The sequence below is a fragment of the Loxodonta africana genome, chromosome 1 (assembly GCF_030014295.1).
Source record: "Loxodonta africana isolate mLoxAfr1 chromosome 1, mLoxAfr1.hap2, whole genome shotgun sequence".
Classification (NCBI taxonomy): Eukaryota; Metazoa; Chordata; class Mammalia; order Proboscidea; family Elephantidae; genus Loxodonta; species Loxodonta africana.
Window position 1 is genome coordinate 81,398,939 of NC_087342.1, and position 19,952 is coordinate 81,418,890.

The following is a 19,952-nucleotide window of genomic DNA, read 5'->3' on the forward strand; positions in this document are numbered from 1 at the left end:
TCTTCTCTAAGTCACTGATAATAATGATACTTTGGGTGGAGAAATACAAGCCAAGAAGTAAACTCTTCGATAAAGGGGTGCAGATGACAGCATGAGAAGAAGGAGCTCCAAAGATTAGTATGTTCAGGCCTCTCCTGCCTCAAAGATAAGATGGCAATGCCCCAAGGAGAATGGTCTGGAAGCTCAAACAAGAGCTTCCCCTGTCAGAAATGCCTATTTTTAAAGCCAGGAAAAAAATGTATTTTAATCCATTTGTAACATGGATTTTAACAACTTAATCCTCTATCAACAAGTAGAAGAATCACCTGACATGGAGGTAGAACTAAATAGCGGGTCCCTTACCTCACCTGGTGAGAGGTTTAGAGGTCTGCTGTGCAATTGGGTGACTTCCAAGCTACTTCAAGCGGGAGAAGAGAGCCAAAATAGCTGGGAGGGGTCCTTCTCTCATTGAAATGCTAACCTCTGAGGTACTTTGCTTAAAAGTCATCCCTGAATTGTCTTGGTATTCATCTACAAAGGAATCCAAGGCACTTATGTGTGACCCACCCCCAACTATGCCTTATAAGGCCATAGACTAGGAGAAAAGAGAAATCCACAAATAACTAAAGTAGAGCAATTACAAATTCTCTCAGTTTTCAAATAGCCTTGGTTTCTTGAAAGTACTGAGATTTTTTTTTAGAAGTAAACAATACTCTTTTCCCAGAGGAAATACTCTGTCTTTCCTCGCCAGAGAGGTTAGTCATTCTTTCACAACAAAACTTCCCCATTTGTTCCCAGATTCCCTGTACACTATTTTCCCCAGGTTTAGGTCAAGACTAATGAACTGTCTTGGGTCATACTCTGGAAGATATGTAATAATGTACATTAATTCCTCAAGATAAATACCCTTTTTTCTTTGAATGTGGCAGGAAACAGTGCATAAAGACATGAAGAAGGAAGAGGAAGGAGAGAAAGAAACTGAGAAGGAGTGGCTCACGTTGGTAGGCAAGGTGCATCATCAAGAAAGGCAAGTACAGAAATGTAGAATATTAAATCCAGGCTTCTTTGCATCTGCATCGTTATTGTACATTTTCATAGGTCCTCGAAATCTCTCCACCGCTTTTCTCGTGTTTCCCAAAGCTGCCAGAAAGAGGTACAAGACAATGCAGAGGGATAAGAAGAAGAGTAGCCTTCATGTTGCTTTCAGAAAAATAGGTGCAGGTGGGGAACTAAGAACAAAGGGATAAAATCACAACATTTGGCAAGTAATGAAGTCCTCCTTGTCTAGCCGTATGATCATGAACTGGCAGTGATTTGTTTAGGGGTCACCACTCTGGTTATTAAAATCTAAAGAGATACAAGGCAAAGACGGAAGACCAATGATCCAATGAATGACAGCACCTCTTTCAAACAAAATATTCTTCCCAACAAAGAGAATTCAAAGAAAACTATCTGAACACTTGAAATAAGAAACCAATTGGCCACATATAACCAAAAAAACTAACCTGCTACCATCGAGTCAATTCTGACTCATAGAGAACGTGTAGCACAGAGAAGGCCACCACAGGATTACGAAAGAGCAGCTAGTGCATTGCAACTGCCATATAAAAGCCTAAAGGAGGTAGTCAGAAATACCATATACATAGGCCTGGGTAGCTCAGTTGGTAGAGTAGGAGACTTTTAATCTGAGGGTTCAGGGTTCAAGTCCCTGTTCTTGCAATCTTTATTCTACTCTCAATTATTTCTCTTACATAAAAGCCCTTCATTTTACCCTAGTTACCTATTCTGGAAGCTTTGCTTCTTCACTCCTCTCTTCCTGCTCTTAGCTCTGAAGAAAACCAGAACAGAAAAAGAAATGGTAGCCATTCCTAACTGTGTGTTTAAGTCTTTAATTCAAATCTGTAGATAAACATCAGCTTGAGAACAGAAGAACTGGATGTTGCCCAGCTACAACCAATAACTTCCCTAACAGGGAACACGACAGAGAATCCGTGAAGAAGTAGGAGAGAAGTGGGATGCAGACCTCAAATTCTCCTAAAAAGACCAGACTTAATGGTCTGGCTGAGACTAGAAGGACCCCACAGATCATGGTCTGCAGACCTGTTAGCCCAACACAGGAACCATTCCCAAAGCCAACTCTTCAGACAGGGATTGGACTGGAGTATAAGATAGAAAATGGTACTGGTGAGGAGTGAGCTTCTTGGATCAAGTAGACACATGAGACTATATGGGCAGCTCCTGTCTGAAGGGGAGATAAGAAGGCAGAGGGGGACAGAAGCTGACAGAATGGGCATGGAAATACAGGGGAGAAAGGAGTGTGCTGTCTCATTAAGGGGAAGAAAAACTAGGAGTATATAAAAAAAAAACCCGGTGCCGAGTTGATTCCAACTCATAGCAACCCTACAGGACAGAGTAGAACTGCCCCATAGAGTTTCCAAAGAGCACCTGGCGGGTTTGAACTGCTTACCCTTTGGTGTAGCAGCTGTAGCACTTACCACTATGCCACCAGGGTTTCCAGAGTATATAGCATGGTGTATATAAATTTTTATGAGAGACTGACTTGATTTGTAAACCTTCCCTTACACCACAATAAAAATGTTTTAAAAAATTTGTAGGTAAGTCAAAACAAGTGCCTATGGTTCTTATTTAGGCTTCTTTTAGTGCAAGAAAAGGCTAGAAGCCTTTTCAATGATTTAAAAGCTGTACAGGCAGCATGTAAATGTGATTGTGGTGAAAAATTTGGTGGAGTAGGATTGACTCAGTCATTTCAAAGTGAGAGCAAATTTACCCAACACAAAAGGGCAAAAGGAGTTCTCCTGAAGTCAGAGGTGTATAACCTGGGGACTGCCTGTATAAGTTGTCTACAAGGAACTCATTTCATATATGTTTAACTATATTCCAAAACCAAACCCGCTGCCATCAAGTCGATTCTGACTGATAGCGAACCTATAGGAGGGAGTAGAACTCCCCCATAGAGTTTCCAAGGAGTGCCTGGCAGATTTGAACTGCTGACCTCTTGGTTAGCAGCCGAAGCACTTAGCCACTACACAACCAGGGTTTCCCCATGTAACTATATAGTTAGGTAGAAATTAAAGAGAATTTTTAAAAAGATTTATCATACAAACAATCAAGAGAAAACAAAAGTGGCTATATTTATATTAAATAATGAAAACTTCAGAACAAAAAAGTAACAGGGACAGAGATAGCTTAATGATAAAAGGATCAATCCACAAAAGGAATAGGAAGTCATTATTTTTTACTGCTGTCATATTCCACTGAATTAGTACCGTCGTTGATGTTGTCAGTTGCCTATGTAAAGAATAGCTGCTTCCTCTGTTCCTTCACAGTCAATCTGATCTCTTGGTAAACAGTGCTGAAAAGAACATGGGGTGCATATGTCTGTTCGTGTACACACTCTTATTTCTCTAGGGTATATTCCAAGGAGTGTGACTGTTGGATCATATGGTAGTTCTATTTCTAGCTTTTTGAGGAAGCACCAAATTTATTTCCAAAGTGGTTGTAACATTTTAGGTTCCCATCAGCAGTGTATAAGTGTTCCAGCCTCTCCACAACCTCTCCAACATCTACAATTTTGTGTTTTCTGGATTAATGCCAGCCTTGTTGGAGTGAGATGGAAGCTCATTGTGGTTTCGATTTGCATTTCTCTAATCGCTCATGATCTTGAGCATTTCCCCATGTATCTCTTAGCTCCCTGAATGTCTTCTTTAGTGAAGTGCCTGTTCATATCCTTTGCACATTTTTTGATTGGGTTACTTGTCTTTTTGTTGTTGAGTTTTTGCAGTATCATGTAGATTTTAGAGATAAGGCGCTGATCAGAAATGTCATAGCTAAGAACTTTTTCCCAGTCTGTAGGTAATCTTTTTACTCTTTTGGTGAAGTCTTGGGTTGAGCATAGGTGTTTGATTTTCAAGAACTCCCAGTTATCTAGTTTCTCTTCTGCTGTTTTTGCATTGTTAGTAATGATTTGTATACTGCTTATGCCATGCATTAGGGCTCCTAGCATTGTCCCTATTTTTTCTTCCAAGATCTTTATCATTTCAGATTTTATATTTAAGTCTCTGATCCATTTTGAGTTCATTTTTGTGGATGGTGTGCGGTATGCATCTTCTTTCATTTTTTTGCAGATGGATATCCAGTTATGCCAGCACCATTTGTTAAGGAAACTGTCTTTTCCCCATTTAACTGACTTTGGGCCTTTGTCAAATGTCAGCCGCTCTTATGTGGATGGATTTATGTCTGGGTTCTCAATTCCGTCCCATCGGGCTATGTATCTGTTGTTGTAGCATTACCAGGCTGTTTTGACTACTGTGGTAGTGTAATAGGTTCTAAAATCAGGTAGTTGGAGGCCTCTCACTTTGTTCTTCTTTTTCAGTAAGTAAGATGTTACTTATCTGGAGCCTCTTTCCCTTCCATATGAAGTTGGTGATTTGTTTCTCCATCCCATTAAAAAATGCTGTTGGAATTGGGATCAGAATTGCATCGCATTTATACATCGCTTTTGTCAGTATAGACATTTTTACAATGTTCAGTCTTCCTATCCATGAGCAGCGTATGTTTTTCCACTTATGTAGGTCTCTTTTGATTTCTTGCAGTAGTGTCTTCTAGTTTTCTTTCTATAGGTCTTTTACATTTCTGGTTAGATTTATTCTTACGTATTTTATCTTCTTGGGTGCTACTGTAAATGGTACCCATTTGGTGATTTCCTCTTCAATGTTCTTTTTGTTGGTGCAGAGAAATCCAACTGATTTTTGTATGTTTATCTTGTATCCTAATACTCTGCTGAACTCTTCTATTAGTCTCAGTAGTTTTCTTGAGGATTCTTTAGGGTTTTCTGTGTATAAGACCATGTCATCTGCAAATAGAGATACTTTCACTACTTCCTTACCTATCTGGATTCCCTTTATTTCGTTATCTAGCCTAATTGCTCTGGCTGGGACCTCCAGCACAATGTTGAATAAGAGTGTTGATAAAGGGCATCATTGTCTGTTTCCTGATCCAAAGGGGAATGCTTTCAGACTCTCTCCATTTAGGATGATGTTGGCTGTTGGCTTTGTAGAAATAAATGCCCTTTATAATGTTCAGGAATTTTCCCTCTATTCCTATTTTGCTGAGAGTTTTTATCATGAACCGATGTTGGACTTTGTCAAATGCCTTTTCCACATCAATTGATAAGTTCATGTGGTTTTTGTCTTTTGTTTTATTTATATGATGGATCCCATTAATTGTTTTTCTAATGTTGAACCATCACTGCATACCTGGTATGAATCCCCCTTGGTCATGGTGAATTATTTTTTTGATATGTTGTTGAATCTATTGCCTAGAATTTTGTTGAGGATTTTTGCATCTAAATTCATGAGGGATATAGGTCTGTAATTTGTGTGTGTGTGTGTGTGTGGTGTTTTTACCTGGTTTTGGTATCAGGGATATGCTGGCTTCCTAGAATGAGTGTGGCAGTATTCCGTCCTTTTGTATGCTCTGAAATACCTTCAGTAGAAGTAGTGTTAACTCTCTTCTCTGAAAGTTTGGTAGAAACCTGCAGTGACGCCATCAGGGCCAGGGTTTTTTTTTTTCCCTGAGTGTTTCTTATTTACCTTTTCAATCTGTTCTTTCGTTATGGGTTTGTTTAGTTGTTCTACCTCTGTTTGTGTTAGTTTAGGTAGATAGCGTGTTTCTAGAAATTCATCCATTTTTTCTAGGTTTTCAAATTTGTTGAAGCACAATTTTTCACAGTAATCTCATATGATTCTTTTACTTTCAGTTGAGTTCTGCTGTGATATTGCCATCTCTTTTCTTATTCAGTTTATGTGCTTCCTCTCCTGTTTTCCTTTTCTCAGTTTGGCCAATGGCTTATAAGTTTTGTTAATTTTTTTAAAGAACCAGTTTTGGTCTTGTTAACTCTTTCAATTGTTTTTCTGTTTTCTATTTCATTGAATTCTGCTTTAATTTTTATTGCTTGCTTTCTTCTGGTGCCTGAGGGTTTCTTTTTTTTGCTCTCTTTCTATTTGTTCAGGTTGTAGGGACAATTCTTTGATTCTGACCCTTTCTTCTTCTTGCATGTGTGCGTTTATTGATGTAAATTTACCTCTGAACTCTGCTTTTGCTGTGTCCCTAAGGTTCTGATAGGAAGTGTTTTCATCCTCATTGGAGTCCATGAATTTCTTTATTTCATCCTTAATGTCTTCTACAACTCAGTGGTTTTTGAGCAGGGTATCGTTCAGTTTCCAAGTGTTTGATTTCTTTTCCCTGCTTTTTCCTTTATTGATTTCTACTTTTACGGCCTTATTGTCAGAGAAAATGCTTTGTAATATTTCGATGTTTTGGATTCTGCCAAGGCTTGCTTTATGACCTAATATGTGGTCTATTCTAAGGAATGTTGCATGTGCCCTGGAAAAGAAAGTATACTTGACTGCTGTTGGGTGGCAAACCTAGTACCATTGAGCCAATTCCAACTCATAGCAACCCTATAGGACAGAGTAGAACTGCTCCATAGAGTTTCCAAGGAGCTTCTGGCAGATTTGAACTGCCAAATCTTTGGTTAGTAGCTGTAGCACTTAACCACTATGCCACCAGGGTTTCTGCTGTTGGGCGGAGTGTTCAGTATATGTCTATGAGGTCAGGTTGGTTGATTGTGGGGTTTAGCTCTCCCATGTCTTTATTGAGCTACTTTCTGGATATTCTGTCCTTCACTGAAAGTGGTGTATTGAAGTCTGCTACTATTATTGTACTATTATTATTATTGTGGAGCTGTCTATCTCAATTTTCAATGCTGTTAGAGTTTGTTTTACATGTCTTGAAGCTCTGTCATTGGGTGCATAAATACGAAATAGGGTTTTATCCTCCTGGTATATTGTCCATTTAATCATTATATAGTGTCCTTCCTTATCCTGGGAAACCTTGGTGGTGTAGTGGTTAAGAGCTATGGCTGCTAACCAAAGGTCAGCAGTTCGAATCCACCAGGAGCCCCTCGGAAACTCTGTGGAGCAGTTCTTCTCTGTTCTATAGGGCCGCTATGGGCTGGAATCAACTCAGCGGTGGTGGGTTTGGTTTGGTTTTCATTTTCCTTAACCTTTTTGGGGGATTTAATTTTAAAGTCTATTTTGTCAGAAGTTAATATTGGCACTCCTGCTCTTTTTTGACTGTTGTTTGCTTGATATATTTTTTCCATCCTTTGAGTTTTTGTTTGTTTGTGTCTCTAAGTTTAAGGTGTGTCTCTTGTAGGCAATATATAGACAGATCATGTTTTTTCATCCAATCTGTCACTTTTTTGTCTCTTTGTTGGTGCATTTACTCCATTTACATTCAGCATAATTATGGATAGGTACGTGTTTAGTGCTGTCATTTTGATGTGTTTTTTTGTGTGTGTTGTTGACATTTTCTTTTTCCCACTTAATTTTTTGTGCCGAGTAGTTTATCTTTATATATTGTCTTTTCCTCTTATTTGTTGTTGTTGATTTTGATTTTGCTGAGACTTAATTTTTTTCTTTGTGTTTTATTTTTATGAGTAGGATTGTTAGTCTCCTTTGGGGTTACCTTAATATTTACCCCTATTTTTCTTAGTTTAACCCTAATTTTTATTGCTTTATGTCATCTTGACTTCCTCTCTGTATGAAAGATCTATGACTGCATTTCTTAATCCCTGTATATTGATTTAATGCTGTCTTCTTCGACATAAATGACATAATTTTTTCCCTGTTTTGTGTATTTTTTTTTATCTTCATTTATTTTTCTCATTTTCCTATCTGGGTTGACCACTGGATATTCTGTCCTGAGTTCTAGTCTTGGGTCATTATCTGATATTATTGATTTTCTAACCGGAGATCTCCTTTTGTAGTTCTTGTAGTTTTGGTTTGGATTTTATAAATTCCCTAAACTTCTGTTTATCTAAAAATGTCCTAATTTCTCCTTCATATTTGAGAGGCAGTTTTGCTGTCCCTCAAATTTTGATTCTTGGCTGACAATTTTTTTCCTTCAACACTTTGTATAAGTTATCCCTTTGACTTTGTGCCTGCGTGGTTTCTGCAGAGCAGTCTGAGCTTATTCTTATTGACTCTCCATTTTTAGGTGAGTTTTCATTTATCCCTAGCCACTCTTAAAATTCTCTCTTTATCTCTGGTTTTGGCAAGTTTGATTATAATATGTCTTGGCAACTTTCTTTTGAGATCTACCTTACATGGAGTTTGATGAGCATCTTGAATAGATATCTTCTCCTCTTTCATGATATCAGGGCAGTTTTCTGCCAACAAATCAGCTAAACAGGGAAGTAAAATAAATATTTATAAGTAATTTGAATTTCCATGTGGGAAACAAGGTTAGGAAGGCTAGCGAAGCCAGAAGACACCTAGTGTATGTGCTAGAGTGTTGTAGTCTGAAAACAGGCCTTGGTGTGACTGAAAATAAAGACAATAGAGAACTAATAAAAATGTTCATCTGGGTGACAGCTCATCTTTCAGAATTGGCCTCTCTGGAATGAATGAGGAAATTGCACCAACAGAGATCTCCCAATTTCTGTGTACGGATGTGGTAGGAGCAGTGCTGAGAGTAATATCAGATGACCCAGCTGCTTTGAGATTAATCACCACCACAACTGATGAAATTTGTTAGATTTTGCTTGAAATGCAAAGAGTAAAAAAACCAAATTCTTGTCTGTTTCTTCCACGTATTTCTACACTTAGATGAAATCTACTGAAAATGAACTTTTTCCTAAAGAATTCTATCTGGCTCCTCTACACTTCACATACTGCTCTTAGCTCAAAAGGAGTCTAAAGAGGGGGACTGTAGCCACAGAAAGTCAGAGACTCTGTACATTCAATAATAACTACATACTCAGGCACCTTTTCCTCAGTCCTATCCATGGTAGAGCAATGGTTAAGCCTTCAGTCTGCTAACCAAAAGGTCAGTAGTTCAAATCAATTACCCAATCCACTGAAACTTTTTGGGATAGTTCTACTCTATCCTGTAGGATCCCTATGAGTTGGAATTGATTCAAAGGCAACTTTTTTTTTTTTTTTAAATATAGGTGTGGACCCAGTGTTGGTGGTTAATAGTTTGGCTGCTAACTGTAAGGACAGCAGTTTAAATCTATCAGTTTTTGGAAGGCCAATGGATAGGGTCGTTATAACTCGGAATTCACTTGATGGTATCAGGTTGGGTTTTTTTTTGTTTGTTTGTTTGTTTTTGGTTTTTTTGGTTACTATGGGTGCAGAAGCAAAGTAGGTGAGTCCTTTGCAAGTCAAGTAGGTGACCTCAAAATGGGCTTAGTGGTGGCCTGTGACAGAAGGATAGAAGGTGAATAGTTGCAGCTTTTGGAAAGAAGAGAAAAGGTGATGAAGCATTATGAAAGGTCTCCAGTCTCTTGGATTCTCACCTCCGCTATCATAACCGATTCCCGCTTTCCTATGGACAAACTAGCCTTTTTTCACCTTTGAGCCTTCCTCTACAAGGTCTCTCTATAGGATTTTCTCCAGGTTTAGGGAAAAACACAAAGAAGCCTTTTAGTTCATCTTCTGGACTGCAGGATCAAATTTACATTGATTCATCAAGGTTATTTTTATTCTCAGCTCAACAACTGAAAATGTTTATAAGGAAACTAAGATCATTCAACAAGGATGTGGCAACTGTCCTGAAACAATGTAGACCTTATCTGAGGTCTTTGGGTTAATGTGACTGTTCTCTCTTCTTTTGACCCTTGAGTGTTTAGGATTTGTACTCCATTTCTGTTTTGTAGCTTCTTCAAAGATGGGACTCCCCCAACCACACCCAGACACTGAGTTCACTCAGGTCAGGTAGAGAAAGAAGTTGCTATGCACTTTGATGGCTTATTTCTGCTCCATATCCATGACCATGAATGAGAGGTAGGCAAGACAGGGTGTTGAGTCTTTGCATCTCCAGCTCGAATCTGGGTTGAACATCTACTTCTCAACATCTTAGAGCATGCCAGAAGACAAAATAGGATGAGAAAATGGCTCTCCTCTTTGGCAGGAATGAATTCTTCTTCACCTAACATTATTTCAGAATTTTCTATTGTCCATCCCAAAGAAGGAACAATGGTATTTCCCAAGCGTTGGAACAGGTTTCGCTTCTTTCAAATTCTCTGTCTTCTTGACACTTGATGTTTCCCCAAATCGTCTGAACAGTCTGCTTAGTCTTTGGGATGTGCAGCTGGTGGCCCATGTACCAGTGAGTAATGAGAGTGCTTGGAGAGAATGCATGAATAAGAATGACACCAAATAACTTTATGAGAGCACCAATGTCCCGACAAGTCAGTAAAGATTGAAACACCAAGGACAAAATGAGTCAGATTAAGAAAGAAGCAACTTTCTGAGACTAAGACGATGAATGACTAGGCTTTGACAGGAAAGAAGGATGGAGGTACTAGGGATCGGACCCAGGACCTCTTGCATGCTAAGCACACACTCTTCCACTGAGGTATACCCCGGGTAAAAACAATATTTCAGAGGAATCAGCATGACTGTTGGCCTAATCTTAGAGGACTGTTGTTAAGATAAAATTACCTCCTGGTCAGCTTTCCTGTTTCCAAACTCCCTACACTGCACCCTCTCAGACACCGATACACCAAGAGAAGGATGTCTTAGTGCTAGAAAGAAAGACACTGTTCCTGGTGGGTGGTCTTCCACCAGACTGCCCGGAACCTGCTTCCATTCTTCCCATCACCTGGCTGAGTCCCGGGATAAAACATTCTTTTGTAACTAGTCTGAATGTAACTTTCTGTATCCTTTTGAGTCTTGGAAAGATATTAATATTTCACACAGGCAAATAAATAAATAAAACTAAGTCAAGTGTGTGTGAGAATGCTCTAAACATGAATGCAAGTGGAACACATCTAAAATATTTCAAAGGAATTACATGTCCATATATGAGAAAAAAGAGAGAACTGATTCAAGAAAATGTTTTACACAATGTTTCATCCTCATTGTAAGAAAAAAAAAACTCAAATATTAAACTCTACTTAGCTGAGTTTTGTTTTTGTTTTTAATAGTGCTATGGGTGTAGCAATTCTGATATTACTTCGTGCAAAATTTTAGGCTTCAGTAAATGAGTACACATATTGAGGTTCTTGTAAACCAGGGCTCTCACTGTGGGCGATAGAAGGAAAACACGAAACTGAAATGGGGGAAGGTAAGAAATTCCGTTGTTGTTCTGGACGGGTGTTCCTGTTCCCATCAAGGTTGATTTTGACTCATGGAGACCCCACGTGTAAACAGAAGAGAACTGCTGCTCAGTAGGGTTTCCTAGGCTTCAGTCTTTATGGGGAAACCTGGTGGTACACTGGTTAAGCGCTCAGCTGACAGCTAAAAAGATCTGCGGCTGGAACCCACCACTGCGCTCTGCGGGTGAAAGACTTGGCAGTCTACTTCTGCAAAGGTTGCAGCTCTGAATAGACTCCAAGGTAGTGGGCGCGGTTTCTTGGATTTCACCTTTAATGGAACCAAAGGGGCATAAATGCGCTAGAGTGCTAACCTAGATTGTTAGTTCCAGCGGTAGTAAAGGCCTGGCCTTCTGTTTATGTGAAGATTTCAGCCAACACATGGAGTCACCTTGAGTCGGTAACATCTCCATAAAAAAACCAAAACCAAACCCAGTGCAGTCAAATCGATTCCCACTCATAGCGATATGTGGATACCGAGCAACAATTCATAAGGAAGCAGATGCCCAGAATTTTTCTTCCACGGTGCTGCTGAGTGAATTCCAACTGGCCACCTTTCCATTACCAATAGGTACCGAGCCCAAACCTTCCGCGCCACGCAGAAACCTTCCTCGTACAGTGTACTGATTCTTTTTCTACAGAACTTTCTCACATTTCTTGTGATTAAAAACATTCCTCATCCCCCCCGCCACATAATACGTAATATCAAAGCAGAAATGGATACTAAGTGCAAAAGCATGTAGCAAAATTGAATTTATTCCAACAGTTCCTAGGTATTCTCACTGAATTTCAGTTCCTTTTTTTTTTTTAATTTTAAATAAAATACACAAAACTTCTCTTAGCACTTCGTGTAAGACCTCAAAACCAAACCATACTCCTGGCTGTCGAGTCTGTTCCGACTCATAACGACCCAAGGAACAAGTACATAAGGGAGGGGATGGTAAAAGTATGTATGCATACACCTTGATTGCATTTGCCAAAATAAGTAAAAAGTGTCAAAACCTACCATTTGCTGTCGAGTCCGTTCGATTCATAAGGATTTGGAAGATTTACTCGGTAGGGTTTCCAGGCCTGGCACAGCGGTTAAATCTATCGACCACTAACTGTAAAGCTCCGCGGTCCGAAACTGACATTGGCTTCCGCAGGAGGAAAAATGCGGAACTCTGCTTCTGTAAAGGTTGACAGTATTGGAAACCCTAAGGGGTACCTATGAGTAGGACTCGACAGCAGTGGGTTTGCTTCTGTTGTTTTTAATTTTTACGGAAGCGCTGCCACCTTAATCACTGAGCCACCAGGACTCCTAAACATAGATATAGACTTAAAACAAACAAAAACCACATAGTTCTGTGTTGTATAGATGTACTACTCAGTTCCATTAGAATCCTAAGCCTTGTAATGCACCTGTTTTATAAGAAAGTAATTATGCAAAACTAACTAAAGCCGCTGAAATCCAGGATCTTTAGATCTTCCAGGCCAATGGTCTTTCACTTCAGCACTTTCCTCTACCTGTAAAGGCTATTTCAGTCATTCCTAAAAATATTATCAAGGTTCCTGTGTTTTCAAATACTGTCTTAACTTATTCCATATTATCCACTCAGCCAAAATTATATGGATTCAGTTGCTATCCATGTCTGAAAATGGGATCCAATTTCAAGAGATGGTGAATGATTGGTAGAGTAGGAGAAGGGCAAGACATGGGAGGAATAGGTAAAACAGGAAGAAGCTTTGCTTTTTGGTAAACGCAGGTGGTTCCATACTCCAAACACTGCTTATCAACCTAAAGAAATTTCCATTGAAATGATCCAGCCTGTTCTTTCTCCCTTCTTTCAATTTTTCTTTTTCTGTCTTGCTCTTGAATGACACTGGAAAGGGTAACAAGTGATTACTGAGCACACTGAAAACTTGGCATCAAGATTGGAGGAAGACTACTTAACAACCTGAGATATGCAGATGAAACAACCTTGCTAGCTGAAAGCCAAAGGATTTTAAAGTACTTACTGATGAAGACCAAAGACTATAGCCTTCAGTATGAATTACCTCTCTATGTAAAGAAAACAAAAAATCCTCAAAATTGAACCAATATGCCAAATCATGATAAATGGAAAAACTATTGAAGTTGTCAAGGACTTCATTTTACCTGCACCCACAATCAACACTGATGGAAGCAGCAATCAAGAAATCAAATTTTGGGTTGCACTGGGCAAAACTGCTACAAAGAAATTCTTTAAAGTGTTACAAAGCAAAAATGTCACCTTGAAGACCAAGGTGCACTTGACCCAAGCAGAGGTGTTTTCAGTCGCCTCGTATGCATACAAAAGCTGGACAATGAATAAGGAAGATCGAAGAAGAATTGAGGACTTTGATTATGGTGTTGGCCAAGAATATTGACTATACCATGAACTGCCAGAAGAAAGAACAAATCTGTCTTGGAAAAACTACAGCCAGAATACTCCTTAGAAGGAAGGATGACTAGATTCGGTCTCACATACTTTAGATGTGTTATCAGGAGGGACCAGTTCCTGGAGAAGGACATCAGTCTTGGTAAAATAGAAGGTCATTAAAAAAGAGGAAGACCCTCAATGGGATGGGTTGAGACAGTGGCTACAATAGTGGGTTCAAGCATAACACTGATTCTGAGGATGGCACAGGACCAGGCAGTGTTTCATTTTGTTTTGTATAGGGTCACTATGAGTCAAAATCAACTTGACAGCACCAAATAACCACAGTACATGATCTTGGTACTTCAAAAAACTATTTTCCCATTTTCTTTTTACAACCACTGGACCCAACCACCCCATGGTTTATCTGTATTACCTTCTCCAGTAAATTGCGCTTGGTTTGGAGACATCTGGTAGATTATGCCACCACTCCATTTCCGGCAGCAGCCAATGACTGACTGGAGGGAATAGAAGGTGCAAAATTTCAAACCCCTTGACTCAAGGACAACTGTGCTATGGGATTTACATCCCAGCACCCTTGTCGCATGGGTCATGCTAACTCTAGGCTTCACCCAAGAGAACATTATTGTTTGGCTCCTTTCCTTCTCCCATCCTGAAGAGCACTCCCTTAATAAATCATGTACCCCTGAATTCCTGTAGCAGACTCCTAATATTCTAGACAGGAAATAGGCCGATAAAACTACTCGGAAGCAAACACATGCTTTGTTGTTATTCTTGTTAGGTGCTGTCCAATCAGTTCCAACTCATAGCAACCCTAGTTATAACAGAAAGAAACACTTCCCAGACTGTTCAAGCCCATTGTTGCAGCCACTGTGGCAATCTATGTCATTGAGGGCCTTCTTTTTTTGTCTACCTGCTTTACCAAGCTAGATATCCTGCTCCAGGGATAAGTCCCTCCTGAAAACATGCCCAATATATGTGAGATGAAGTCTTGCCATCCTTGCTTCTAAGGAACATTCTGCCTGTATTTCTTCCAAGACAGATTTGTTCTTTCTTCTGGCAGTCTATAGTATATTCAAAATTCTTCACCAACATCATACTTCAAGGTATCAGTTCTTCTCCGCCTTCCTTACTCATTGTCCAGCTTTCACATGCTTATGAGGTAATTGAAAATACTATGGCTTGGGTCAAGTGCACCTCAGTCCTCCTCAAAGTGACATCATTGCTTTCTAACACTTTAAAGAGGCCTTTTGCAGCAGATTTGCCCAACACAGTGCGTCTTTTGATTTCTTGACTGTTGTTTCCATGGGCGTTGATTGTGGACCCAAGTAAAATGAAATCCTTAACACCTTCATTATTTTCTCCCTTTTCATAACTTCTCTTATTGGTCTAGCTGTGAGGATTTTTCATTTCCTTTTTTTATATTGAGGTTCAATCCATACTGAAGGCTGTGGACTTTGATTTTCATCAGTAAGTGCTTCAGATCCCCCGCCCTTTCAGCAGGCAACGTTGTGTCATCTGCATATGGAAAGTCGTTAATGAGTCTTTCTTCAGTCCTTATGCTCTGTTTTTCTTCATAGAGTACAGTTTCTGGTATTATTTGCTCAGCATAGAGATTGAATAAGTATGGTGAAAGAATACAACCTTCATACACACTTCTTCTGATTTTAAAACACGCAGTATCCCCTTCTCCCGTTCAAACAACTGTCTGTTGGTCTATGCACATGTTCTCCATGAGCACAACTGAATATTCTGGAATTCCCATTTTTCACAATGCCATCCATAATTTGTTATGATCCACACAGTTATATGTCTTTGCATAGTTAATAAAACACAGGGGAACATCTTTCTGGTATTCTCTGCTTTCAGCCGAGATCCATCTAACATCAGCAATGATGTCCTTCATTCCATGTCCTATTTTGAATCTGGCTTAAATTTCTGCTGGTTCCCTGTCGATGTACTGCTGCCACCATTTTAGAAATACCTTCAGCAAAATTTTACTTTTGAGTGCTATTAATGATATTGCTCAATAATTTCTGCATTCTATTGGATCACCTTTCTTTGGAATGGGAACAAATATGGATCACTTCTAGGAGGTGGACCAGGTAACTGTCTTCCAAATTTTCAGGCAGAGATGAGTGAGTGCTTTCAGGGTTGCATCTGCTTTTCTTTTTTTTTTTTTTTGAAACATCTCAATTGGTATTCTGTCAGTTCTGGAGACTTGTTTCTTTTCAGCACATTCAGAGCAGCTTAAACTTGTTCTTACACTCTCCTTGGCTCTTGATCACATGCTACCTCCTGAAATGGTTGACATTTGTACAGTTTTCTTTGCTATACTTACTCTATGTATTCCTTCCATCTTCTTCTGATGCTTCCTGCATCAGTCAATATTTTGCCCATACAACCCTTCAATATTACAACTTGAGACTTGAATTTTTTCCTCAGTTCTTTCAGCTTGAGAAAAGCCAAGTGTGTTCTTCCCTTTTGGTTTTCTAACACCAGGACTTTGCACATTTCATCATAATTCTTTGCTTTATCTTCCTGAGCTGCCCCTTGAAAACTTCTATTTAGATTTCACTTGAGTTCTTTTACTTCATCATTTCCTCCATTCTCTTTAGCTAGTCAACATTCAAGGACAAGTTTCAGAGTCTCTTCTGGCATCCATTTTTGTCTTTCCTTTCTTTTTAATGACTTCTTGCTTTCTTCACGTATGATGTCCTTGATGTCATCCCATAACTTTTCTGGTCCTTGGTCATTAGTGTTCAATGTGTCAAATCTATTCTTGAGATGGTTTCAAAATGTGGATAGGATATGCTCAAGGTCACACTTTGTTCTCATGGACTTGTTTTAATTTTCCTCAGCTTCAGCTTGAACTTGCATATAATAAATTCACCGATTATTCCTCCGTCCGCCCTGGCCTTGTTCCGACTGTTGATATTCAGCTTCTCCATCATTTCCTTCCACAGATTTATTCAATTTGATTCCTATGTATTCCATCTGGTTAGTTTCATGTGTATGGTAACCATTTATGTTGGTGAAAAAATGCTATGTACAATGAAGAAGTCGTTGGTCTTGCAAAATTCTGTCATGCGATCTTCAGCACTATTTCTATCACCAAGGCCATATTTTACAGCTACTTGTCCTTCTTCTTTGTTTCCAACTGTCACAATTCAATTACCAGTAAAAAATTTTTTTCAAGGTACATTGATTGCATGTTCGATCGATTTCAGAATGCAGAAGTTGGTAAAAACGTGTGCTCTTCACTTTTCATGTAAGTGGAAAGATGATTTTGAGAGGATGACTCTGATGGCAGAGCCATTAAACCACAGAGCATTAACTCCAAGCCTTGATAACTAATGTTATTTACCTGGCTGGATTTAGACACTTCTTGGGACCAGTGGCTCCTTTTTGTCTTTCAATTTCTTCCCTTCTTTAATCGAAATGTCTAAAAGTCTTACCCTATGCCTGTCTCACACTGCATTTTGAGGAGCAGATAACTTGTTTGTTGAATTTCACAGATTCACAGAAAAACAGTAATTGTATCTCAGGAGGGATTATACCAGAGCCTCACCCATACTTATTTAGAGGATATAGATAATAGAAGATTTAGGACTTTTGGGCTGATGAGATTTAGATGAGAATTTTGGTCTTTGAGTTGATGCTGTAATGGGTTGCTATTTGGGGGGATGCTGGGATGAAGTGAATGTTTTTACATGTGGGACAGTTGTAAATCTTCGTACACCAGAAGGAAGACTGTACCATGTGTAGTTATATCCCCATAAACTATCCTCATCCTAATATCCAAAAACTGTGAATCTGTTACCTTACATGGCAAAAGGTATTTTGCACACTTGATTAAGTGAAGGATGTTTAGATGGAAAAAAATGTCTGCATTTTCTGGGTGGGCCCAATATAGTCACAAGATCCTTATAAGAGGTAGACAGGTGGTTCACCGTTAGAAAAAGCAATGCGACAGCAGAACCACAGATCAGCATAACGTAGACTTGAGCAAAAGAGTGTGAGTGGAGTCAGATGCCGGAAACCACAAGGAGTGACTTCTCTACCATAGTCTCCAGAGACAATGCAACTCCGCCAACATTTTGAGTTTAGTTCCCTAGGACCCATTTCAGGCTTCTGACCTCCAGAACTGAAAATAATAAATTTGTGTTTTTTGAAGCCGTTAAATTTGTGACAATTTCCTACAGTAGCAATAGGTAACTAATCCAGAGTTTGGTATTAGGTTGTACTGTAGTCAGCGTATTGAAAAGCTGTCTGGCTACAAAAAGAAATTGATAAAGTTTTTTAAGGATTCCTTGGCAGAGTGTTAAAAATTACAGGTCCTTCTCCCTACCTATAATCACATCACTCAGGATTACTCGGAGATACTTCTGGAATCTGCGTTTTGTACTCAAAAACTTGATCAGTGTTACAATTTTTCTTACTACGTTTCTTTTTCAAAAGGGTTTAGTAGAAGAGACAAGAAAAACCTTGGTACTCTCTCTAAGGCTTGAAATCAGGATCCTCAGATTATGAGACTGACCGGCTACCTGCTGTGCTAAGAAGGCACCACTTAAATTCCTTTTAGTAAATTTCTCCACACTGGAAACATTTCAAGCATCAGTGACATGACCGAAATATTAGACTTCCATATACCATGCTCTGACCAGTGGAACCCTGATTGCACAGTGATCGAGAGTTGGGTTAGTAACCAAAACGTCAAGCAGTTGGAGTCCATCAGCTCCTCCTTGGGAGCCCTTTGGGTAGTCCTGCTCTGTCCTATAAGGTCGACTGGATGACAATGGCTTTCCTGTTTTTTTTTTAATACGTCTCCATTCCCCAAAAGCAATCATTAGTGCTAAGTCATACATAAGTTTGCTGTTGCTCTGTTTGTCACATAGCCTTCATCAAAATCATTGCAGAATTTTACCACCGACTGAATAAATATACAACACAGTGAAGTTTTCCACTACTGCTTTAAACATCACTTACAGCTGGGTGACATTCGGCAGGTTACTGATTATCTCTGTATCTGGTAATCTCCAGCAGGAAAATGCAGATCATAGTAACAGTACCTACCACTGAGGCAGTTTATAGGACTGAATGACAGTAAATGTAAGGAAAGTGCATGGCACGTAATAAATTTCCAATAAATTTTAGTTTTGGACCAGTACCGTGTAGAAATGTTCTAGGAAAAGTATAACGTCATGGAAAACACTCTTGTATCTTCCTAAATATAATGATTTAAGAGTTTCTGAGGAGCACGGTAGCGTGGCCGAGCGGTCCAAGGCGCTGGATTAAGGTTCCAGTCCCTGCGGGGGCGTGGGTTCGAATCCCACCGCTGCCAACTCTATTGGAAATGGAATCCATCAGAGAAGGGAATTACCAAAAACTTTACCCGCTTTGATTCAGTCACTTCCGACTCGTAGCGAGCCTATACAGCACAGCGCGAAACTGCCCCATAAAGTTTCCAAGGAGCTGCTGCTGAATTTAGGCTTCTGTTTGGCAGCCGAGCCCTCAACTAGGGAGCCCTTGAAGAACATAAGCAAGACATTTATCTCCCTAATAATAGGTTAAGATCAATCTAAGAGCAGTAGTTCGTGTCCAAGGATTAAATCTTTATGGTTTTTAAAATGTTTATATATTTAAACAAATATAACTCATATATTTCCAAATTACAAAAACGTAAGACTTTATACACGGTGAAACTCTTCCACCACCTCCCCTCCCCATTCCACCTGCATCGGATTCTGCCTACGCAAACCCAAAAAACCAATCCCATTGCCGCCGAGTCGATTGCGACTCATAGCGCCCCTATAGGACAGTGTAGAGCTGCCGCCATGGAGTTTCCAAGGAGCGCCTGTTGGATTCGAACTGCCAAGCTTTTGGTGAGCAGCCATAGCACTTAACCGGTATGGCGCCAGCGTTCCCTTTACCTACCCGGGCAAGTAGCCTGGGGTTAGTCTGGGGTTACCTGCAACGAATATTATTTGCATAAGCAAGCTAATATGCAGTTGCCATGGAGTCAGCTCTGACTCCTGAAGACTCCAGGTACATCAGAGTTGAACTGTGCTCCCTAAGGTTTCCTTTCGTGTTTTTTTTTTTTTTTTTTTCCAGCGTTCTTTTCATAGGCTCTGTGCTTGGAATAGCTGGGCCGGAAGTTTCTTAGTTTAAAACACCAACGAATACGAAGTCCTGCCAATTGCTAAGGTTTTGATTACACAATCAGGGCCTCTGAAAAAGCTTCCACATAATAAAACAAGCAGGGCCAATGGGCTGGGTTTCAGTTTCTCCTTCTTTTTCCTCTACTGGAAGCCTCTGGGGCAACGTGGCTCTCCTCCATTAGCCTGGAGAACCCGTGGTGGCCCTTCCCCTCTGGCTTTCTTGCTTAA

General features: G+C 39.7%; 1 non-coding gene across 1 annotated transcript; it reads left to right on the plus strand.

The window, feature by feature from the left end:
* The first annotated feature begins 18,825 nt into the window (after positions 1-18,825).
* TRNAL-AAG (transfer RNA leucine (anticodon AAG)) lies at positions 18,826-18,907 on the plus strand. The gene has a single exon. It is a non-coding gene; the product is annotated as a tRNA-Leu (tRNA).
* The last annotated feature ends 1,045 nt before the right edge of the window (positions 18,908-19,952 follow it).